We start from the raw sequence: 25,744 nt of genomic DNA, 5'->3' as shown, positions 1-25,744 counted from the left end.
TGGTGGCTCCAGGGGCATCTCCTGAGCACTGCAGATGCACAGGAATCCAGGAAGGGACACACCTGCCTTGTGTGACTTTGTGCAGCACTCCTGGAATTCAGGAAGGGACACACACCTGCCTTGTGTGACTTTGTGCAGCACTCCTGGAATTCAGGAAGGGACACACACCTGCCTTGTGTGACTTTGTGCAGCACTCCTGGAATTCAGGAAGGGACACACCTGCCTTGTGTGACTTTGTGCAGCACTCCTTACACTCTCCATTTTCTCCAAGAACTACCTGAGAGGCAGGAACTGGCACTCCAGTGAACTGGACCTACTGAGCTTGGGACCAGCCTGAGGAGCTGGCACCTCATCCCCCTGCTGCCTAAATAGCCTCTCCTGCATCCCAGTGATCCTGGGATCCAGCTGATGCTGAGCTGAGCATCCCTGCTACCTGCCACCAGTGCACACCAGCAGTGTGGCAGCAAACCAGGCAGAACTTATTGCCTATTGACAGCTCTATTGTCCAGTCACTGGTGTCATGACATGTCCTGGCTTTCAGCATCTCTTCCAATTATGCAAAATGCAGAATTCTTGACAGGAAGAGATTCCTGAAAATTACAGGAGCCTCTTTTGCTCACCTATAAACCAATCCATTTACCCAAAAGAGTATGGAAAGGGAGATAGGAGGCTTTCTCTTACTCTGGTGGAAACTTGTTTTGTCAGGTATTAGTGGATCCATTTCTACTCTCCCACACACATCAGTGCTGTCTTTGGACCCACACAGTACTAGAAGGGATATTAAAGCCACATAATGTGCCAAAGCCTGAATTTCAGCATGATTGCAGAAAGTTGTGTTATTGTTTTACGTGGCTGAAGTCAAGAGTGGTAATGTATGAGCCCTTTTTCCCATTCCCAAACCCCTGGCAAATCTGGTAAAGCTGTTGCTCTCACTTCCATCACATGCTGCAATAGGAAGTGGGCACTTCTGGTTTCCACTTTCATCTACAATATAAGACCAAAAGGGACAGCACTCAGTAAGCAACCAAAATAATCCTTTCAAAGTCAAGAAGATTTGCTTCCTATCTTTCTGGGTGCAAATTGTAGCAGGCATCATGTGTTACTAATCTCCTCAGTACTGCAGCAGGGCCTTACCAGGTCAACACACACCTCTCCAAGATCCTTGAGGGGTTATAATTCTATTCCTAAACTAAAACATAATCTCAAAAGCAGTTTGCCTTTGAAATGAAAAAGGTTTTTTTTTTTTTTTTTTTTTTTTACTGTGTTTCAAATTAACATCTCACAGGAGCTGCACAGTGACAGTGTACACAGTGAGTGTCAATAATGAACTTGTCCAGCTTTTTTCCACCCTGGAGGGGAAGGCACACAATTTGCAGGGCAGCTCAGCCTTTCCAGGCACTGCCTGGCAGCAGGATTTACATGTTATCCAAATCCAACATTACATATAGAAATATGCAGTGTGGAGAACACTGAACTCTTGTAAAATACAGCAGAAAAGTTCTGGTTATTCAGCTGCCCACTTGGTTCTCATTACAGCCCAATTTGAAATGCTTCCCTTCCCTCCACTTGCCTCAGTCTCTTTTCTATTTAAAGTAACTCTCACATCTTCAAAGGGTTTTTTAGATTATTGCACTGTCACATAACAGTTATATGATATTATATTCTTCTTCAGTTGTCTTGCTTCGTTTATCTGTTCCATAGGTTTCCTCTGTATTTCAAATGAAAATGCCTTCCTTCAGAAGTTGCAATGCACCTGGAATAAACTGGATTTCCAAACAAGTGATTACCCCAGACATCCTTCCTCCTTTATGTCAGTATGAAGCAAATGTAAATTTGAATTTTTCCTTTATAAATTAACTTTTTTTTTTTTTTTTGCAGTTTTAGGTGTATTATGATAAAGAGGAAAAGATGACAAAATTTAAAGATTTTATGAGCAGCTGATATATATGTGCATGTTTGTATAAAAAGTTTATATGTTCCTATCCATTGGGTAAAAGTTTTATTCCCATGCCACACTTCTTGATATCATGAGATTTTAAATACTTTTTATAGCAATAATTTTGAGTGGCTTTATGCATTTTTATGTGTAGGGCACTCCTCCTCAACATTATGGCTTAACTGTGCCATATGCAATACAGTTCATGCAATACAGTGCAGAGGTTCATGACTCCTCAATTGTATTTCCTTTTCCTAAAGGACAGAAATATCTGAAGTGGACAATCTGTGTCTGGGAGCCATAAGCAAGCAAAAAAAAGAAAAAAAAAAAAAAAAAAAAAAGGAAAAATTGTGACATGGTCCCTGTAACCTAGAAATTAAATACCTTTAAATACCTTTATCACCAATGAGGGTGGTTTTAATTGTGCACTTGAGGAAACAAAATAAACCAAAATTTCTGCTAAAGCAGAAGGATAACAAGCTCCTGACTGGCACTGTGTGGGTTTGTGATGATGTTCTTCTACAGGAAGAACAAAACCTTGGAACAGCACCTTTTGCTGTGGCTGTGGAGAGGCTTCCTTTATGGACTCTAGCACCTTCTGTAATGGTGCACATTTGGCTGCTCTCAGCTAATACTGACTCAATCCTTCCAGCCATGAGTAATTTGTTTCCTATTGAAATTTGCTTTCTTCCTAATCAAAGACCTGTTTAATCAAGGTGCTTTTTCACTTAGACTATGCCTGTATATCAGAGCTGAGATATCTTCTCTTGCTCTTGACTTGGGCAGTTAAAGCAGCCAGCTGAGAAGACATCTACAACCAGATCTACTTGGGAAACTGGCTTTGTCTTTAAAATGCCTTCTATATTTTGATTCCAAATGGCACCAAGGGAAGATCTGCAAACTGAGGTGTGTATGAGGGCAGAGAAGGAGCTGGGAACTTTCCATCACTTCAAGGAGTGGAGTGGTTCTGTGTGATGGTGAGTGAGGCAGGTGCATGTGGAAGGTGGAAGGGCTGAAGAGGCAGAGCTGGAATGTTTACTGGAGCACTGCTTACACAGGACAGTGAACATTTGCACCTCACACCCCTTCATTTCCAAAAGTTTTGCCTTTTCCAAAGTCAGCTTTGGGGAAGGGGTGGAATCCCAGCTGCAGCTTCAGCACAGCCACATTTGAACACCAGGAGGGCAGAGCTGCCAACAGATCCAGGGAGGAGATGCCACAGGCTGTGCTCACAAACAGGGCTGTGTCCTCAGGAGGTGGCTGTGCCAAATGTAAGTCTGGGTGGGTGAGAAAGGAGCTGCAAGGTGTCCATAAATCCCATTTACACAGGGGAGCAGACACCAGCATGATGGTCACTGTACAAAGAACTTGGACTCCTACACATGATGCACTTCTAGTTCTTCCTTTTCAAGCTACTCTGCACCAGAATTTCAGGCACTCCACACTTAGAGCAGCCAGAGGAAACACACAGATATCAGTGCAACTACTCAGCCTTTTAAACAGAATGCAATTTTTCATATTGAGCTGTAATGAGAATCCTGAATGGGCATGAAATCTCTTTAAAATCAGTTCTGTAATGCTGGTACAGTGGGAGAATATCACTATTTGATTTGCTGTTATTCAGTTATTTTTAAGCACATTTTGTGTGATCTGTAATAAGAACAGATAAGGCAAGTAGCTGCCATGTGCTGCAAATATCAGATGTCACCAGCTCTAAATGTCACCAGCAAACTTCCTGTTGTTCCACTGATGCTCTGTAGGAATGGACAGACTCTACTGACTCCCTGCACCTGACATCAGGCTTGGTTTGTAACCCAACCCATCTGCATTTGGTACTGAAATCAAGGCATTCACACTCAAAAGAACCTGGAAGTAACTAGATTGAAATCCAGTTGGGACTGGATGATCTTTAAGGTCCCTTCCAAACTGTTCTGATTCTATGATTCTATGATTCTATGACTGAAGATCAAAGAAATCATTATCAGTTTACTGTAATCACTCACATTTAATGGTTCTGTAAAAGGTACCAATAATATTGGGGTTTGACTGTGGATAGTTTTGTGCCTAGTCCTTCTGTGCATTTCCACTGGGAGCCGACCCACATAAATATTTTTATTAAGCTATCCAAATTTAAAATCAAGACCTTAAAAATAAAATAGTTACTGACCTTTCAGCTCATTTATAATTAAAATCTGTTCTAATGTTGTTCATATAAATAATAGATAGCTGTTTTCACAGATCAATGCCTTCTCTTGCTTTATAAGAAACATTTTGAAATAAAATTACTGTGCCTTTAAGTTTAATAGGAAAATTTGATGTGCTAGCAACTATGGGTTGCTCTCTGAACATTTTTCAACTGTAAATTTCACTTTAAAATACAAACAATTATTAATATTGATTTGGACTAAAATAATATTGAATTTCAATATATTTTTGGCTCTTTTATGAATTACCCTGCACAGTCAGTGTGATTATGATGAAAGAGGATTTGCACGCTCAATTTCTTTTCAGTGAGAAATCTTGGAGTGCTAGTTGTGTTCAGGCTGCTAATGATAAACACACACATTCAAGGAAAATCAGACTACCTTAAAAATCTCAACTGAAGCATAATAAATTAATATTGCAGCTCTTGTATCAAGCTAGCTGAACTTTCATTATTAACAAATCCTGAGCATTTATTTGGAATGCAGCTCACTGCCCGAGCTCTGTTTGGGCTGTGCATCGCATGCAATTACAAAATGATGTCAATCCATCACTGCAATTTCCTGCAACTAAGCAAAGAGATGAATATATTCATGTCCTAGGATGCTGTAAGACACCAATAAATTTAAGTGCCATTAAACCCATGTTTCTATGCTGTGGTTGGAATAAACATTTTATAGCTCTGGCGATGGAGGGATTTGAGCTTTTCTTCCGACCTCAGCTCTAATTTCAGGTTTGTTAATTGCTCACTCAGTGCTCCAGCAGCTCTGCAGGGGCCTCAGCAGTGGGACAGCCCTTCCCCATGGCCAGCAGGGTCACCCAGGCATGGTGTCCTTGTTCCACCCACAGGAGTGGTGGCAGGGGGGTCTCCTGAGAGCCTGCCATGCGTGGGCAGAATCATCCTGAAAACAGAAAACTCCGTTCCCCAGGGAAAACAGGTGTATTGAACCAGGACAAAATGTCAAAGTGACATTTTTGCAGGAATGGATTTGCAGAAATATTTAATTTCTTGGGCCCTGAAGTAGTGTTTTCATTGTGTGTGGCTGCTATGACTTGGGGAGCTGTGCAGCAAGCCTGGGAAGTGGCAAAGGTTCACCAGGAGCACGGAGGGCTCTGATGCTCCCCATTCACCCTGCTCCTCTCCCTCTGCAGCTGGCACACACCAGCAGGACAGAGAGCTGGTGCCCACCTCCAGCAGCTGTTACACTCACTTTTTGCTCAAAGTGGAACTGGGGAGTGTGTAGCAGGCAGCAGCTGGGCCAGCCTTTGTTTTGATTCTCCCAGGGAAAAAATGTATTTTTAAAAATTTTCTTTTTCCACATAGAAAACATTGGTTGTTTGAAAAGGGCATTTTCTTGCTAAAAAACCTTCTGCTGGAGAATTCCCCAACCAGCTCTTTTTCTAGAACTCACTCCCACAGACTGAAAATAACCCAAACTTGGTACCTTTCCAGTCATGTTTCAAAAGCTAATGTTTTGCTAGAGTCCCTTGAGATGACAGAGTTGTGCTACTTATATCAAGAAAAGGGTAGTAGCCAGCAAGCAAGTGCTTGCAGGACTGGTTTGAATGCTGCTGGCCTTTAATTCAATCATAGGTAATGAAAGATTAATAATAAGGCACTTAACCTTAAACTGAGTTGTAATTACTTTGATTATGGAATAAAAACCAGAAAGCATTTATGACATTTACTATTTTTAAACCTCATTATTTTGGAGAGTGTCACTCAAGAATTTTGAACAGTTGACATCAGAAAAATGAAATGCCACTGATGTTTCTTTACCTGACTCAGGTGCTCTCCAGTATGATTTCCCCCTTCTATGGGCAGAGCAGTAGGAAGGTGACAAAAAGTGCCCTTGAGTTCCCTCCCTTGTTTCACCATTTTATGCTCAGATGCCCTCAATAGCATAGTCACTTCTCTCTTATTTTATATTGTGTTTTATATAGTGTTGTGGTTTTGATTAGAGCAAGTCCATTCTCTTGGCCAAAATGGCTTTTTAACAAAATGGGTTGCTTTCCTCGACAAAGATAAATTCTGTGTCTGATTGCCAAAACTAATATTGTGAATACTACTATAATTTCAAAATACATACATGTTGCCTGGTAAATACATTGACACAAAGCACTCCTAAGGACACCAAAATGTGTTGATGGGCTGCACTGGGGTTGTTTCCCAAGGAAGCCCTGCCACTGGCCTGGTTTTGCTCAAGTCACTGAAAGCAACTTCTGTCTCCTTAGAAACTTTCTTTTCAGACCAATGCCCCTACTCATCCTGGCAAGATGAAAACATCCAGAGCCTGAAATCCAAACCTTTCATGTTCTGCTGCCTCATCAGATGACACTTCATGGTTGTGTGACTCTGATAGAGGAAAAAACAGTGTAGGATTTGAGGAAAATACACTTTTTAAAAGTCAAGTCAGGCTGCACGTTATTTCTACCCCACTTGCAATTAGCAGTGTGTGAGCTGATCACTGGCACTGAGCTGTGGTTAGACAGAAAACTTAACTGTAAAAGTTTCATTGAACAAACTGCAGAAGCCAGCAGAGGAACTCTAAAGGTTCCAGACAGCAATGCTGCAGCTCTGCAGCCCTCTTCAGGGCTAGCAGTGGCTGGAGTGTATGCACATGCACCACAGGGGAAATGACAGCTTTGCCCAAACACTGTCCTGCTGTGTGTGCCTAAGAGTGGCTGGGCCAGTGTCAGATCCCCAAAATACTCAGGGTGCAACAGGGATGTTAAGTGCACTGTTTTAGATTTTATTCTGGCTTTTCCCAGCTTCCAGTCCATTACTTTTTCTTCCAGTTTTATTGATTGTTCCTACAGGTGTATTTTGCCCCTTTTAAAGTAGCATCATGACTGAGTTATTGCTAAATGCTGACTGCAAAACAAAAAGGACCTGGGACCTCTTCAAACCCTTAGTTCTGGTTTAAACACACTTCCAGCACACACTGTGTGACAAGATAACTTTAGAGCCTTTCCCACATAACTAAACTGTAACTACAAAATCATAATTATGTGTAAAATATTTGAGATCAGTAAAATAAAGTGAATTGAGAGCACTGATACTAACACAAGCAAACTGTGCATCTTATGGCTAATGGTTGTGATGCATTTGTGTTTCAAGGACCTGCTCAAATATAAAACGAGCTATTTTGGTTTGAACCATTAGTGATACCTTCTTTTCACCTCCATTTATCTTTTATCAATCTTGCCTCATCCTTTTTTTCCTATTCTGTATATTGAACAACTTTTCAGGTGTTTAATGTCAAAGCCATTAAGGAGATAACCCAAGAGACACAGGAGACAATGCAAACAGCAAGTGTAGGCAGTGAGCAGCAGCTGTTAGGTGGAGGAATTCTCAAGCTGACTGTGTATCTGGGCTATGTCTAAACTCTTCTGAAATTATCTAAAAAGGCAGCCTTATTGCCACAGACTTATTTATCTGTAGAGCTATGCAGGCCCTCAAACAAAAAATTAGGAGTGTCTTGTTCAGGAAAATAAATGACCTCCCACACTGAACACCCGTCTGAATGGTTGAGCCATGTCAGCAGCATCACCCAACCCTCCCTCCTGCAGCTCTTCCCAATTCAGCTGCAGGACAACATGAAGCTGGGCAAACAGATCCCTTGCTGCTAAATGTGGCTGCTGTTAGAGACTCTCATGACTGCTCACCACTGACTGAGCCAGTCAGACCTAATGATCAACACTGTCCCTTCCCCTCACACCTGAAAAACTGCTGAACCCAAACCTTATCAGAGAATAGACAAGATTGCAAATGAGATGCTGAAGCCTAGGGCAGCAGCTAGAGCATGGTCCCCTCTGAACTGGGTCCTTGTTGCTGGGCTGAGGTGCCTGGCAATACCTGGAGGCTGCACCTTGCAGGAGGAGAGGGAAAGGAACAGCAACTGTTTTCTTGTGCTCCTGCTGTGGATTTGCTGCCCTTCAAAATCTTATGACTAATGCATAAAGAGGTGCTCCTCTCCAGACACTCAACTTTTCACTAGCTCAAGACTTAGGAAAAACAGCCATGAATCTGTCTTTTGCTGCAGGTCTCCAGGCATGTGACCTTTTCTGGATATGCCACGCTGGCATTCGCTGTCTGCCTGTGCTGTTTATCAGCCTCACTTGCTGGCAGCATTGCAGCCTTGCAATCTCTCAGAACCTTCTGTGTTTACTCTTTGCCATCCTCCCTCATAACTACAAAATTAAATGGGAAAAGGATCTCTTGGAGAAACAGTCCAAAAGAGCCTAGGCAATATTTCGTGCTGAATTTCTCTCCTTGGACCTTTATATATCATTGGTGTATCTTGCAAGACACCTCTGGGGTTTTGAAGCTAATTTTCCATCATCATTAGCAAGAAACCTATCCTCAGCTTCTTTTCATTAATGTCTAATACAAGACTTAGAAGAAGTGCTGAATGTATACACTCTTTTTAACTTGATGATGCCATATGCAAATAATTAAACAAGGCACAGAAGCAATGGTTAAAAATACTACAAAACTTCCTCATTAAACCAAGCAATTATCTGCCAGAAGAGAGACATCTGAACCCTCTCCCTCCACACACATGATAAAACCTCCACATCTTGCAGCTGTTTAATTTTTTCCCTAGAGGAAAAGAAAATCACATTTAATTGCCATCAAGGGTGAGGACAACATGGTGGGTGCATAGATGGTGACACTGTTTTTTTCAGTGAGGTGGCTGTGACTTGGATGTGATCTGTCTGGATATTGCATGCAAGGGCACAGATCTATGAAAAATCAGTGGAAACATTAATTTGGCTCCAGCTATGTCATGTGCTACTGTGCAAAAGAAATGATTGCTGAAGCTCTGGGGCTGTGGTGTGCTGTTTGGTGGTGGCTCAACTCAAGAAGTTAATACTTGGAGCCATCTCATCCTGCACTACATTGCAAAGTGTCTCTGAGCTGTCTTCTCACTATACTGTGGGTAGTGGAGTGAGCTGAGGAAACAGATTCAGCTAAGGAGCAGTGCACCAAAACAGAAAGGCACTGAAAGAAAGTCATATTCATGGAGATAAATATATTTTCAAAGCTTTAAACCAGACTAAATACCCCAATATCTATTTATCTAATTATCTATTTAATCACCTGCACTGTTCTTGTTACTGTAACAGCTGAGATTTTCACAATCTGTAGTTCTGAAAACAATGCTGTTGCTTGCCTTTTACAAAGGTAAAACTGTGGCACAGGAAATTAAAGAACTTGCCCACAGAAGTGAAAATTTGTGGACAAAACCAGCAAGGGTTTGGACCCCCCCAGACTTCAGGTTAGTTTTCCAGCTACTTAATCATCCTCCTTTTCCTTAGGTACTGGAGAATAGTGAAAAAAGTAGAATGTTTATTTTTGTATAAGAAAACTTGAATGTGCAGATTGGAAAACAGGAGTAGATTTTTATTTAAACTTAGGACCAGAAGGTGTTTAAATCTGCCAAGAACTTCAGTCAAGCAACTGTTTTGTGCTAGCTGGGATGTAGGTTAGTGGTTTCAGAACATACACAGATAATTAACTGAAACTCCTTTTGTTCTTGCTGACAACATAAAAGCAATGAGAGAAAGGAAAAAAAAAAATCACAGGGGAGTTCTGAGGCATCTTGCAAGATTTCCAGTGCAATATACACAGAATTACACTGATGAGCTTTTCTAGTGCTAATGAGGGGATGCCAGACTGACAGCACCAAAATCTGATGGTTTTGCTGAAAAGGAACAATATGAGAAGGAACAGCAAAAATTCCCTTTTCCAGACACCAGTGAAAGGTTGTGAAGGGAAGGCCACAGACACTGAGTCCCTCTTGCCCTTTCAGCAGTGGCATGGCTGGCACTGGGACCCTGAGGTGGCCAAGGCAGTGGCTGCTCAGAGGTCACCAGGGCTGTGACACAGAAAACCAGTTTGTCTCCAGAGAAGGGAATCTAACCTGGATAACTGCAATATATAGCACTGTATTATCATTACATTTTATGTGCCTGTGTGCAATACATGACACATAATAATTGTGTATTACATGCAATATATAGCAAGAATATCACTGAAATCCCTCTCAAATGTCCCTGCAGGTGTAAATGTAAAAAGCATCTTAACTGAGCTTCTCCCATGATCACATCGAATCATATTAGGTTATTAGTAAAGTCATCATTGTCCTTATTGTAATGGCAAAGCCAGAACACATTTGTTCAACAAGAGGTTTTATAACAGAAGAAGTGGTGGCTGATCTGTGAGGTGCTCAGCAACCTTTCAGGTGAGATCCTGAGAGGTGTTCTATGTTTAGGAAGGTTAGCACTGCAGGGTGTAGATGTGCTGCTAAAACTTCTGGGAAGGGTTGGGAGGTGGATGTAAGATGTATTTAACAGGTAGCAGCAAAAATACAAAACCACCACTGGCAAAGGAACTTGCTGAGTTATCTTGCTGCAGCCTTGTTTGCCAAAGAATTTGTCTGCCATCATTAAAATCCTTCATGGTGATAACAACACTTTCCCCAGAACACTTTGTTGAAGCTTGCAAATGGAATTATCTACTATGACTGCTCTTTTGAGCAGTGTAAATCTTCAACAACAATCCTAAATAAACCTGTGATATACAGTGCATGGAACACCTATTTTTATAAATATCTCTGCAGAGGAATGCTGGAGATAGGAAGAATAAATTACAAGCAAGAGAAGGGCAATTTAAAACATGCTCTAACCCTGTTTGCTCCTTGGCACTGCTCTACATTAACTCAGCTCTAGCCCCTGGAAAAGCAAAAGCCACAGACTTTATTTACATAACTCAGAGTTTCTAAATAAGAAACAATAAAGAAGTGAAGCTTTGCAGGAAAAAAATACATAAAGTATGAACAAGAAATACTACTTTAGCCTCTGTGGCCAGAAAGATACTGGCACTGGGAGTAATATGCTATTTTAACAGAGATACAAACATTATGACCTGACTGCAGTACAAATACCAGGCTCCCTGCTGGGGAAATCATCTCTCTTTTCAGGTGAGGGGCAGCAAATGGCTCCCTGGTGCCTTGTTAGGAGCTCAGTGCTCAGCATCTCACCATGCACAGGACAGCTGCCTCTCTGCTTTAGGCTGTGACTGCTCCTCAGAGATCTGAAATGACTTCTCTGCACCTGGGTGTAATCCCAGGCACAAGTACTTCTTAATCTAATCCTAAACCACTACTGCAGGTAAAGCTCCAGAGCTGAACTTAGTGCCTGGAGAGCAAAGAAAATGTTTAGCAATGGCCCTTTAAGCACTCCCTGTCTCATCCTTTACAGCCTGTGCTCAGCTCAGTGAAATCTGGGCTGTTTAGAAAGGACCACAAAGCTTTGCCATGCCCATTGCTATAACTCAGAAGACTCTGCTGCATCTTGCAGCATGTACAGGAACTGGGAATCAGTGTTTCTCCTCCTTTTTACCCCAACCAACTCTTCTCATCCTGATCATTCTGGTGAGTTCTAGGATGAAACAATTCGGGCAGGCAGAAGAACCTATAAAGTTGGTCTGGAATAATCATGTTCCAGGTGTCTTATTATAGAGCAGGTGACAAAAAAAATAGACCTTATCCAGAAGGAAAAGTTGCATTGTACTGTCTAAAGGAGATTCATAACTGTAACTCAGAAGAGAGGCTGTGATGCTGCTACACTGAGTTAGCCAGCATAACTTGCTGTGCTCTGCTATTGCACCTTCAGATAGGTGCAGAGCAGGTATGATCAATCCAGTCATGTGCCACAGAGCTTGTGTCATTTCCTACCTGTCTGGGAGATGACTTTTGTCACCCTGGTTATATAACTCCTGCACAGCAGCTGTGCCTGCTAGATGTGCTGCTGGCAAGGGAAAACACACATACCTTTAGGCATTGGCCATGCTGAAGGATGATTGGGGTGAAATATGGAATTCTTCTTCAGGATCTCCTTCTACTCACAGCACATAAGCAGCACCCGTGGATGTTTTAATTTTTCACACTATACTGCTGTCCTGTGTGGCCCAGGCTTTGTAGCTACTGTCAACTCAAATGTCAGCTGGTATTTATTACACCAGAACCAGAGCAAGGAATTTCTAAAGACCTTAAGGAAAGCATATTTAGTTTCTTCTCATGCTCAAGAGAAATTTTGGAGTAATTCCAAGTGAGGAAAAAAGACAGGATAAAAATTTTAAACTTCCAATGAGCCGTATCTGCACACACACATTTCCTGTGCTAAAGGACGTTTGAAGAGGATGGATGTGACCACATTCCCAGAGATGTGGCAGAGCTCTCTCTTTTGCAATTCAGGACTATAGTAATACACTTGTATTGCATGCTCAGTTAAATTGTCCTTCCCAGAGGCAATGCTCTGGCCTGCTCTGATGGGCACCAGCAAAAAGCAGGTGAAACACACTCAGCTCTGCTGCTTCCTGCGGGAGCCTCGGGGGTGGACGGTGCTCAGCACAAACTAAGGGGCTCTCTATATTTTGGTCTTGATGTTTGCAGTTTATTACATAGGGTGTGGGTAAAAAGGGAGCTGCCAGGAGCTGCCAGCTGCAGCTCAGAGCAGGGCAGAAATAAAGTGGGTGGGGGCAGGAGTTCTAAGAGATAAGAGAGGGGAGTAAGAGAATGAAGTAAGGGAGCGAAGTAAGGGAGGCAAGAGAGTGATTTTCCTGTTTACAACACAATAAATCTTCTTCTGTGCTGAATACTCTAATTTCCACTAACCAATCTAATACAAGATACAAATTCTCTAGCATTTACATACAGCCTGTAAGAATTGCTACACTACCATGTTTTACTGCTTTCTTATCTCTGAACCTTATCTCTGATCCATCCTGCCATGCCTGGAGAGGGTGTCTGCTGGTTTTTTTGGTATTTGCAGCAACTGGCATTATCTAAACAAGGGGAGAAGGCCTTCAAACATCCACACTGTTGCTCTCAGCAACAGTCGAAAACTGCTTTCATCTCAATCTCGCTGATGGTTTCCATATTCTCAAAATCTTTTGCTAGGCAATCATATTTATAAGGTTTTCCTGATTCATCCTTCCCAACAGCTTCCTTACCAGGAGCTGTTGACATATAGACTGGCTTTCAGCAACAAAACCCCCTGAAATACCTATACAAGTAACCTTGTTTTGGCTTATTCTATTTATTAAATCAATAAGTGTAAAGCCCATAGACCATTTTACTTATCAACCTTTTCCAAACTAATATCCCAAGCATTTCTAATCACAACCAACTGATTTCCATTATTTTGACCTCCTTCTTCTTTGACTGGATCAATAATGTCTGATGTAATAATTTATCAAATTATACTGGGAAAATTATTGATTTTTCTTGTGCACATTAGCTGTGAGAAAAATATGTCAGGCTCTCACTTTAGTCTAAATGGCTTCCGAGATTTAAATTAAACTGCATTTGGTATTTGTATGAAGGATATTAGCAGTGTATGTAAAACAAATCACTGAGGCTGAAATGGATGTTTTACTTGCCCCAGCTCCCCTGACACTTTTATGGCACCCATCACTGCAGTGTGTTTTTCATACCCTAATTGCTTTGGGAGAGCTCTGCCTCTGCCTCCCACCCCGAGCACGGGCGCAGCTTTCAGCAATGCTGACACTCCTCCTCCTGCCTCTTGGGGAGGCTCAACTCGAGGCCAACTGGAGATTTTATTTAGTTGAGAGATGTACTATAGAAGCAGAAATCTTTCATGTAAATCCTGGGTGTTCACAAAAGGATCAAAAGCTTTTGTGCATACGACGGTGCGGGGCAGGATTGATATTTAGCCATGCCACGTTTTTAGGTGTGGGGTTTATTGGTGAAAGTGGTATTTGAAAGAAGACAGTGAAGAAAACTGTGTGCTACAATATGCTGTATTTTCTAACAGTACTGTGCCAGTGAACTATCAATCACAATTAATTTACAAACATAAAACTTGTGGAAATCTAGTCAATTTTATTTCTTAATCACTCTGCACTGATACATTTTGGGGGCGAGGGATGTGAAGATGAAAATACTAAAACAATGTGCTGAGTCATTAAGTGGAATGAAGCATCCCTTCCCCCTGCAGCTGTAATCTGTCACTGTATCACTTACCTATTGCATGTGTTGTAAGAGCCAACCGTAGTTTCTTTTTCACCTTTTGTTTTAGATGAAGAGACTTAAAAATTGCAAATGTTTCTTCCCTTAGATGCAAGAGCATAAATCACAAGTAATACTGAGCTCTCTGCCTCATATTGATTCTTTTGTGAACTAAGCCAGATGGGTTCAGATATGAGCATGATCTAATATTCCCCTTAGCTTGATTTATAGATTTCTTTGTGCATTACCTGACCATAAATGAGTCTTGCATTATTTCTTGTGTGCCTGTCAAATTAAAGAAAAATATTCTCATTGACCTTTCAACCTGGGAGAAAAAAATGAGTCAGAGACATTTTAGTGCATGTATTACAGGGATCTTGGTGCTTGCATGCCAATTAAGAGTGTGTGATTGTGAAAGAGGGCTAGCAATGTGTGTTGTGTGTAATGATTTCATTTTCCTGTAAAGCACGCAGTGCATGTACTGACAGCAGCATAAGCTACATTGCAAATAGCCCTGGAAGAGAGAAGAAGAGGAGAACAATTTGGCACAATTCATTCCTTAATTTACAGAAACAAGCACTGATTGCAAGAACTAAAATGTTTTTTCTGGAAGAAAATGATGTTCTTTAAAATGTGGGCCCAGCAAGCAAAATTGCTGAGCTGCTGCCACGTTAATGCCATTGAAGGGAGCAGGAACCAGGGGTGTCTGCTGACCCCAGAGACCTCTTCTGGGAACACAATTACTTTAATATGTATGAAAAATAATGAGCACTGTATCACGAGCTTGTCATTAGGACACAACCTTGGGCTCTGGACTTGCAACCAACGTGAGTGGGAGACACTGAGCAAAGAGCTCCTGCTCAGCCTCAAGGGACTGACCTCAGTGACCCCTCACCTCCTCCCACAGTTTTCAAGGGTGTTTCTACAGCCTAATAAGCCTATTATCTCCTCTCTATTTATTTGCAAATAATGTTCAAATCTAGGCATTAAAAAAAGAAAGTATTTCTGTCTTTGCCGCGCTTTAGTTTTTTGCCCAGATGAAGTATGGTAAACATGCTCTGAAACTGCTCATCAGACCAAATCCCTGTCATGCTTCTACTCAGGTTGTATCTCTATTCTGTATCAGGAGATGACATTTTCAGTAAGAACAAAATTTTAGCTTCTGCCTTCTAAGAAGGACCTTTTAAAATAAGTCTTTCTATGCTATGTGAGTATGTCACAAAACCTGGCTGGTAGCCCTGGCTCTGGAAACAGGCAGACCTCATTTTGTTTTCAGCTCTCTTTTCCAGGTACCCCACCCCCATGTGTCTGTGTCACCAGAAAAATTATTTTTTTTCCTAATTTTTTTCCAGCTCAGATATGTTTAGACTAGCCAACCTGCTCCTACAAATAAAAAATAGAGGTTCAGGAATATTAATGCTCCTTTCCAAACCCTTGTTAATGTCATTGAAACATTGACTACCCCATTTCCTAGACTAGGAAATGATCTTATTTTATTCTTACATGGCTCTGCTGTGGCAAGGAAGCTTTTCTTTACACATGCAACTGGCCACACGACAAAGTGTTTTACATCTGGGAAGCATCTAAAGAGTGTGTCTGTTCTGGGGGCCAGTATATTCATGAGAGAAGGTCACAAGTATAGATTTTCTTTGGTTTGGATGCTTTATTTTAATTCCCATGGCTGATCACATTTGTTTATTTTTATTACACTAAGCTTCCAGTCCCCAAGAACGGGATCTGTGGTGCTAAAGACACTTTTATTATATATGAGACTTCAAGCAATAGTCTTTGCCCTGAGGAGCTCACAATAAAAATAAGCAGGCAGATAGAGAGATAAAAGACATGATTCAGCATCAGATGTAATTTGCTGTATGAAGCTGATCCAATTGTACTTGAAGGATTTATTTTACAGATGAAGAAACTTAGGCACAATGAAATTAAACAACTCACAGAAAATACCACAGAAGTCCAAAGCAAGAACTAAACTCTGATTGCCCCACAGCTCCCAGGACAGCTCTTCTCTTTGAAGCAGAGGGAACTATTTAAGCATGGTGTGTACACAACTACACATGCTATACATCCCAGCTTGTAGAAATTTGACAGACCTACCTAGTTTTGCCACCCATTAGGTTTTTTAAATCCCTAAGGCTGGCACCACCTCTTCTTTGTGAGCAGTTCTTATTCAGAGATATTCTTGACATCTAGCACAACTGGTGCTTCAGTGAGATGTTTACTGCATAAAGACACAGAACATACACCTAAATTTCCTATTCTGGTCAGTGTATTTATATGAAAAGTATTGTGGTGATAGATCAAAATGAAATGATTGCTTTCCCCTTCACATGGTGATTTATAATTGTGGATTTACATCTGACTAAAAGACTGTTCAGACTGTCTGGCTTGCATGGTAATAACAACAGGCTCTCCTCAATATCCTTGTGGTATGGCAAAGCCCCTTCACTTTAAACAATTCTATGAACACACAAAATGAAAGTTAAAAACCTCTTCCAAAATATAAAAATAATAAAGCACAATTGGTGAAATCCTAAATCATAATGACAACTTTATGCAGTGTCAGCTACAGACACTCACTGACTACAGTGTTTTAAGAGAAGTGTTTCTATATCTGGTAAGCAAAACAAACAAACAAACAACAAACAAACAAAACAAAAAAATGAAAAAGGGAAAGAGGCAAGGAAAGAATATTTAAGAATTTCTTAATAGAATTGAGGGGCTAGCAGCAGAAATAAACTATTGACCCTGTGATACCATGGAGTTTTATTTCACAGAAAAAAAAATAGGATGCTGTAGGCTCAAAACATCCTGTTCCCTTGAATAGCATTTCTCAGTCTGGGAAGTATAAACATCCACGAGTCACCTTCATGTCTATATGCTATAAACAATTATGCTTGGTTCCCTTTGTTGAACCCACTAAAGGGCTTTTTTCTTCAGTTGCCTAGAAAAACAAATGTACAAGGCAGAGGGCTGGTACCTCACAGTTGTTATGAGCTGGACTATGGCATTCTCATTTAAAAAGTAGAACAACAGACTGACCTGTGAGACCTTTGCTGTATAATGAAAAGGATCTTAAAAACACACTGCTTCATGGAGGATTTTTCTGCTGGCATCATGACTGCAAATTTCTTCCTGCCCCTGAAGTTGGTAATGGACAGGCTGTAATTGTGGTTCAGGCTTCCAGGGAAGGGAAAAGCTGTAATCCATGCATTTCCCTAGAACTCTCCTCCCTACTTCAGTATTCCTAGAGCTTCCTTAGAGCACAACTCCTAAGAATTCATTCTAGAATGAAATATGTCTCAGAAAGGCTGAAAAAACAAAGAAAGCCAAAATTTGCCTCGAGTTCTTGCTGACATTTAAGACCTGAGCCATCCACACCAAGGGTCCTTTCCATATGTGACACCCTTCAGGGGAATAGGCTGTGCTTTCCAGCTTGTCTCTGCACAGCAGGGAAATATCCTTTTTTTTCTGCTGGACACAGGCTGCCCTTATGAGGCAGTGAGAAGATAACCTGGGTTGAGTTTTTCTGGAAGTATCCATCACTACAGTCCAAGCAATAAATCCTTCTCCTCATCCAGCAGTTCATTCCATAGCAGAAACATAGATAGTGACAGAGAAAATCACTTGGATCATCTAGTTTATCCCTTGCTGGGATAAAGATGGTTTCTTGCATTCATTGTCTTTGCAGACAATACCTCACCCCAAATTATCACCTGACCTGAAGTCTGACAGAGAAATGGAATGTTGCTAAAACAAGCCCTGCTTGGGAACCTGGTTTATTGTCTGTGTAGCAGCAGAAAATGAGTGCAGCTTACCAGACAAAAAAGGGGGAAGAACAGTGAACCTTTCTCCTTCCCAAGGATACCAGTTCAGGGGAGATGCTGAGGGAAGGAGCAAACAGAGCATTATGTGTCTGTGTGCAGAACTGTCCTGAGGGGGTGCTAATCTGTGAGAACTGCTGGAAATCACTAAAGAAGAGTAAGAGTATTAGTGGAATCTAGGGAGGGATCCTAAAGGACTCTCCTTTCCCCAATCCAGGGGATTCTCTGAGAAAGGACAGGAGGCCTTCCCCATCTCTTCCCCCATAGCACTCCCTATGCAGGGAAGAAGTCACAAAAGTGCTGATGTCTTTTCTTTTTATAATTATATGATGCTTCTCAAGGCTCTGTAGAACAGCTGGAAGCCACAGTTTCTCCTTATGACCAGACCCACTAAAACATGATTTTGTAATGGTTTTCTAGGGCTCCACGTGTGCTCTTATACCACAAGTTACAATTCCATTTCCAGAAGGTGTTTGCTTTCAGAACAGTCAAGGTGAGTCCAGGACAAGACCTGGAGCAGTGAGAGGGAGAAGCAAGGTGTTGCAATAGTGTGGCTGATCCAAGGCCCAGCCTGTGGGAGACTCACCCTGTCTCTGCCACCAGGAATTGCTGCAAGCTGTTCCCACCCTCCTTGGTGTCCTTGAAAGGACACTCTAACAGCCAGGCAGCCTTCTGCTCCTCATGAATCCCTTGAGGCACTGATGCCAGCTCTCCTTTCAGCTCCTCTGGCTTCTCACTCTTGTATTTAAGAATTTACACTTTCCTCTTGCACCCTTCTACATGCACAAAAGACATGGCATTTTGGTACACTGTGGTATTTAGAGCAGCCACAAAATATTAGAATCCAAATCATGATTATATGGTGAACTTGCATAGCAGGAGATCCTCTGTGCCATGCTCAGCCCTTGACAGAACTCTCACAAGCAATGTGAGGGATGAGCTCCTACTTAGGAGCTGACAAATTCATGTGGATCAATGATTATTAAAAAGAAAGTGTCATTAAAGAGGACAGTTTGGTGCAGTATCATCCAGGAGGTGTCAATGGCTCTGCTGGGAAAATTAAAATAAAGTCATCTTACAACACATATTTCAAACACTTTGAATTTAATAATTGAGTGAAAGACAGATGCAACAGTCCATTTCCAAAGTGCATTTCAGGTCCATTAAAAGCACTGATTGTCTAAAAGGCAATTACTTCATTGTAATTCTTGCTGAGGCTTGCTGGGATCTTTCATTTGTTATATGTTTTATGAACTATTTGTTGGTTTTTGATTTTTTTTAAATGAGGGTAGCAACTAATTAAACATCAGAAACATTATTCTGAACTTAAAAAATACAAACGTTTTGTTTTACTTACAAGGAAAAAAAGTAATTTTTGTATTGGAAATTAGTTTTAATTTTGAAGATTGCTATTTCAGTGATAAAAAAGAAACACTTGAGTTGTTGTTTGGACAACTGAAGCAATTCTTCCCCCTACTGATTTTGGTTCAACACTGAAAAGAAAAATTATTCAGAGGCCAATTCTCCTGTCAGGAACAGGCTCTGCAGATTACTTGTTCACTTGGTACTGTCCTATGAAGATGTCATGGCTCTGCTGACACAGAGTGAGGTGGGTGCCAGTGAAATTTGTATTGTTACAAATAAATATTTATAGAGTACAAAGATGTGGGATATTTTAAAAAGTTTGTCCTGCCCTTTACATCAGCAGTGTCATATGCATTGATATTAATAGTTATTGGAGGGGTTTTTTCAATAAGTCAATGTAGAACTGAGAATTAGTTATTTTAAAAACATTTAAAAAGTATTCTTTCTCTCATGATTTTTCAGAACTGAGACCCTAATTACTGGAGAAACTAAATCTCTGGGAACAGGTAGCTGATAGTACATTTTTTCTGTAAGAGATCCTTACACATGAACAGGGATAACCTCCCTGCCTCCCTGTTACCTCTGCAGGATCTGCACCAAACTCATACAAAGCTGTTGCAGCAAACAAAAATTGAACTTCAGAGCCTTTATAACCAGTTGTCTTCTTTAGCCTTACTGCTTTCTGCTGATACCTTGGCAGCAAAATGGAGAGTTATTTCATATATTTTCATTTGCAAAATTAAATTTGGAGAGGAGAGAGATAATTTCATAAAGTAAAGCAATATAAACAAAAATAGCCCTTCTGGGTAAGAAAATACAGCTAACTGTGGGAAGTGCATGAAAGTCAATACAAATAACAGCCATCCAGAACCATGATGCTCTGTATTTCTAGCAACCAACCTTCAGAAGAAGATGAAAACAAAGGAGGACAATGACATGTAGATTAGAGAATAAAACATGTGGAGAGGCTGAGAAAGACAAATTCAGAGTTTGGTGAGAGAGATGGTTCAGGGTGAGCATGACCAGAGTCTAATATCAAAGGAACAACAGAAATGAAGGAAGTTATTCACAGTCTCAGAAAATTGTAGGCCAGGGAGCAATGGTCTGAAGCTAAGAAAGAAAAATGTTTAGGTGAGATATTAGAGGGGAAAAGAGGCCCTGAGAAAAGAAAGTAACAGGGCAGTTGAATAGCCAAACAGGGGAAGTGCCCAGTGTGGAGTGACTGCCAGGCTTGTGCAGCAGTGAGATGGTGTGTGGCTGCAAGAAGCAGAGAGGCTCCAGCCACACACACGAGCCAGCTGAGAGGGAATGACTGTTCCTTGGTCTCACAGGCTCTGCTCCAGGGAATGGCACACAGCGATCACAAGGCAGAGCTGCTTCCTCTGATGCTGTCTCACATTTCTCATTTATCCATCATGCACCCTCCCTTCCCATCCAAATGTGGATGAATTCCATGCAGTCCCCTGTTCCTGAGCTCAGCTTTCTGTCCTGCTGACAAGAGGTGTCGGGAGAATGCTGGAAGAAGAAGCAGTTGTCAGTAAGGCAAGGCCAGCCAAGAGGGCTGCTGGTATGATGGATTAGAAGGAAGGCTCAAAGTCACTTAAGGATGAGGAGCTGGAGGAGTGCATGAATAATGCCAATGATCATACAAAAAACTCTGCAACACTGGAAAGCTGGAAGAAACCACTGCTGCTGCTCAGAGCACTGCAAAAGCCAACACTGACTGGTCTCCACTGAAAGAATGAGGAGATTCTCAGGGCTGAGCAGGATTTTGAGAAGGGAAGACTTCCTGGAGGGAATGATGAGCTCTGGGGGTTGGTCCCTTCTGCACAAGTTCTCCCTGCCCTAGAAATGCATGGGAATGGGGTCAGCTGGGCTGGAGACAGGCTGATATTAATTCTCTAACATGTGATACCAGCCTCACACTTCATGAGGTGTGCTAATAATAAACACCAGCAAGTTTAGAGTCCAGCAGAGACCCTGGAGATGGGATTGGGCTGCTCAGAGCAGCGTGGGAGGCAGCAGGGAGGCTGCTGTACCCACGGGCATGAGGCTCCTGCAGAGAATGATGCACCATTATCACAGAGCTCACTGCTGGCTGGTTTCTAGTCAAACTCCTGGGCACTCAGCAACCAGCACCCAGGGTGGTTTACAGCACAATTAGAGCTTCTGCCAGAATAAATACTCAGTGTAGAGCACAGCAAGCCCTTGCACAGAAGCCTGCCATAAATACTGCCAGTTGTCCTTTCCCGGGCACTGCTGCAGTCTCTGCACTCACAGCAGCACTGGGAGCTCCACACAGCTCCCTCTGGGCACTGCCCACACCTGGAGCCTTCTCACGGTGCCACAAGTGAGGAAAAACCCAAACATATTTCTGCTGAACTTCTCCAGTGCAGGGCCACCTTTTTCAGACTGGTCCAGGGAGCTGATGCTCGTTTTGCCAGTGGTACCTCAGTGATGAGCACCCAGCAAATGGAGTTTCTTGGTTTGTTGTTTACAAAGAACTACTTAACATAATGATTCTCTGATGTATTCACAATAGGTAATAGACAAAGCACTTCAAAAGAGATACAGCTGGGATACAACTGGGTTACTGAGAAGGTTCATTTATGGTAAATGCCAATCACTAAAAATGTCAGATGCAATACTTTGAAGACTAAATGAAAAAAAAAAAGAAAAATCGTTTTTCTTTGGTTTCAAAGCTAAATCCATATGACTTGTTTTGCAGAAAATCCATGGCAGTTACTGCAGACTGCAATTAAGAGACTTCTAAAATCATGATATTAAAATTTTTAAAAATAATTTTTAAAATCGTTATTTTAAAAGTAATCCTTTTTTAATTTTAAATTTATTCCCCATCCTAAGGAATCCAAACAGGTAAATACAAAAAAGTGCTTTCAGAAGATATGTCCTTGAAAAATCTGGAAAGAATAAAGAAACAAAAGAGCTGCATGGGTCTGCTGTACCTTCCTCTAAATTGCTTTTCCTCACTAACTCTGCTAAAACAATTGCAGCTATGTCCATGAGCTCCAACACTGGCATTTCTGAATAGCTCTTTAACTGAAGGGAACTGCAGTCATTCTGAAGACATATCTCTGCTACAATCTATAATGAATGTAATCTTCAAGGGGCAATAATTTCTCTCAATTACACAATTTTTCCCTTAAAAGTGGCATGTGTTACAATCTGGGTTGTCAGTTCCTCTGGCCATGGACACACACATTTCTCAGCAGAGCATCTTAGACACCCCCTGCACACTAACAATAAGATCAGCATTAATGTTAAAACTTTTTTTAAAAATTTAATTGCATGTTACCATAATCTTCCAAGTTATTTTTTCAGTATAAATACATAGGGCACAACAGCTGTTTGGAGATCTCAAATTAGAGCTGTTTGGTGGCTGTCTCTGCAGAAAACACCTTTGGCTAATAAAATTTAAACCTCTTCTGTGAATGAATTTCATGCTTTGAAGCTAGCTAGTAATTTCTGTCATTTAAGAACAACCATCCATGATCTCCTCCTAATAGTAAAAAAGAACATGAGCACTCCCCAGTGCTGCTGCTGCCACGTGTCCATGTGCCAGAGCAGTGCCCTGGATCTCCCAGGAGCTGCCTGGGAAGGGGTCAGGACTCTGGGATGGTGCTGTAGCAAAAAGTGCCAGAGATGGGAGAACTTCAGCGTGCAGTCCCAAGGTCACAGCCAGAACTCAGAAGGAGAACTATAAATTACAAAGTGCTGGACTGCAGCCAAGCCCATGGGAAGCTGCATTTAGCATATCATTCTCTAAGCAGCAGGATGAAACCTTAACTCCCTTTCAGACAGAATTTGAATGGAATGTGTTACAAGAGCACTCTGATTGAAATATCACCGACTGACTTTCCCTGACAACTCAGAAATGGGCTGCAATTGCAGGGGGATCCTCTTCCAACCAGCCCAAAATGATGATGAGGATGATAGAGCCCTATCAAATATTTATGAAAAACAGATGAATTTCTGTGCTAGCAACACATGCTGCTACTATAACAGAGACCTCAGATAATCTCCTGACATTCCCCTGAGCTGAGGTTTCTCCCAGTGTAAATTAAAGGTAGAATACAAGCTGATTCTAGTATTTTGAAGTAAAAGTGCTGCAACAGAGGTTAAAAATAATGTATAAGATGAACATAGTGCAGGTAAGTGTGATGATTTTTATAGATACTATGTACTGGCCATCAGTGCTGTAGCCCTCCTGTGTAAGGTAGGGAATAGAATAGCTTTATGTGAGTCATAGACACACATGTGTTAGCTGCATATACAGCATTTAATGCTGTGGGGAGACACTGAGACCTGCAGGAGTGGCAGCATACACAAAACAATATGGGCAGTGCAAAGCATTAAATGATTACAGTGTTTATGAGAAAAGGATTAATTAATTTATTGAAGGATTCAAATGTAACTTTAGATTTTAAATGTTGAAAATAAATGCATAAATAAATAGCTCATGTAAATTTTCTGTATCACAAAATCTCTGCACCTTGCTGTCACACTGGTAACTCCAAGAGTTGTGTTTAAAGATGTGAGATAATACTACTGCCACTCTCAGTGGGAAGAGTGGCATCTTGAAAGGAAATCCTTTCCCCCAGTCTGCAAAGGAATCCTGGCATTAAGTGCTGAAACAGCTGCCACCCTTGGTCTCTGCACTAAGTTAGGTGATAGAAAGCAGTGAAGAGATGCTGGAGAGTTTGGGGAGCACTGTGTGAAGGCAGATGGTTCAGTAATTTATTGGACAGCAACTTCCTTGGGTGGATCATGCTGCCATAATGTGAATTATTTTGCTAGTAGGTTATAAGTGACTCGTTAAGACATTGTCACAGGGCTTTGGTATTATTGGAAGAAACACTAACAATGGGATCTGAATAACAGTTGAGAAGAAAAGCCAGAAAAGTAATAAATTTGCTTCTGTAGCTCGAGAGGGAGGTTTTTGAAAGTGAGTGTGATAAAGTCTGCTTTTGGGAAAAGATGGAAAAATGCATGCAAGTATTTGTAAAATACCATGGAGATGGCAGGGAAGGAACTTTCCCAAGAACTGGTGGATGTGGAAATCTGTATTGGATGGAGTAGGTTCTGGCTGGGGGATGGATGGAGGGATGAAATAATAGTTGGTTGTGCTCTGCCTTACACCCAGTGCTGTGATAACCCCCTGACAAAGAGGTTTCATCCCTGCAGATCAGGATGGGATTCTCTCTCCTGTGACTTGAGAAACCAGGCAAATACATTTCTGCTACAAGAAAGGGGCTGAGTTCTGCCTGCTCGCCCTCCTCTGAGCCCTTGGCATCTGCTCAGATGAAGGAAATAACTCCTCTTCTGAGCTGCACCACAAAGGGGAGATTCATGGCATCATCCTGTCTGTGTGCCTGCAGACTCACATGCTTTACTGACCAGGATGCAACTTGCACAATTTCTTTCTTTATTTCCTAGATCTTTTCACAAATGGATTTTGTGATTCCTGAGAAATGAGAAGTTTAAAGGTTCACAAAAAACCCCAATCTGTCTGCTTTTTGCCAATGAAAGAGCAACTTAGCTTTTACCCCTTTTTATGCACTAGTCTAACTTCTGATGCACTCCTTAGATTTCTGAACTTATTTTATTATTTAGCTAATACTGATTTATACTAATACTAATCAGCTCATACTGATTTATATGCTTTAAGCAGATCAAGCAGCTCATGCAAAAAAACTTGTTAATTAAATAATTATTTATGTAACATCTTCCATTAAAGAACTTAAAAGCAACACAAAAATTAATTGATCTTCTTTGAGCTAAGTAGTATCCCCATCTCAGGACATAAAAATGAAGGCATATTAAATCAAATATTCAAATATAGGTGCCTGAAGTCAGCCATCTAAATATACATATCACCAGCTAACTATGCTGTGATTCTCCCAGCTCTGAAGGGGATTGGGTCTGAATAGCAGGAGAAACCAACCTCTCCCAAACTTTAATGTGCAGGCATTAAAGGAACCCAGATTTAAAGGCCAGGATCTCTTGCAGCTTTGGCTAAACTAGCAATTGTTAAAAAATAAAGCAACTTTCGTGTAGCTCCCAGCTTTAAGTGGATGTCAGATCACAGGCACTGGGGTTGAACAAGCACTCAGAAAGTTTATGCAACTGATCTGGCCACCTTTCCCAAGGTGAGTAATTAGTGCTCTCTGGAGGTTTGCCATTTATTTAACATTTCCTGAGTGTCTCCAGGTTGGCTGGTGTGTGAATGGCAGTCGGCAGATCAGGCCCTGGCAGACCTGAAGGTGGCTGTGCCCTGCAGGCAGCACCAGCCCCTCCTGCCTCCTGTCTCCATCCACCAGCCCCTCTCCCAGAACACTGACCAC

General features: G+C 41.5%; 1 protein-coding gene and 1 long non-coding RNA gene across 2 annotated transcripts in view; one reads left to right on the top strand and one right to left on the bottom strand.

Moving 5' to 3' along the window:
- The window catches only part of CHST8 (carbohydrate sulfotransferase 8), a 170,518-nt gene that overhangs the window by 139,030 nt on the left and 5,744 nt on the right, over window positions 1–25,744 (bottom strand). The window lies entirely within an intron of this gene.
- The window catches only part of LOC130257622 (uncharacterized), a 205,044-nt gene continuing 202,977 nt past the window's right edge, over window positions 23,678–25,744 (top strand). The window contains exon 1 of the long non-coding RNA XR_008841359.1: window positions 23,678–23,687. This is a non-coding gene — a long non-coding RNA (uncharacterized LOC130257622). The remainder of the gene's footprint in view (window positions 23,688–25,744) is intronic.

This window comes from Oenanthe melanoleuca, chromosome 11, assembly GCF_029582105.1.
Source record: "Oenanthe melanoleuca isolate GR-GAL-2019-014 chromosome 11, OMel1.0, whole genome shotgun sequence".
Classification (NCBI taxonomy): Eukaryota; Metazoa; Chordata; class Aves; order Passeriformes; family Muscicapidae; genus Oenanthe; species Oenanthe melanoleuca.
Note: the sequence above shows the minus strand (reverse complement) of the source record. Positions and strands in the feature narration are given on the sequence as shown.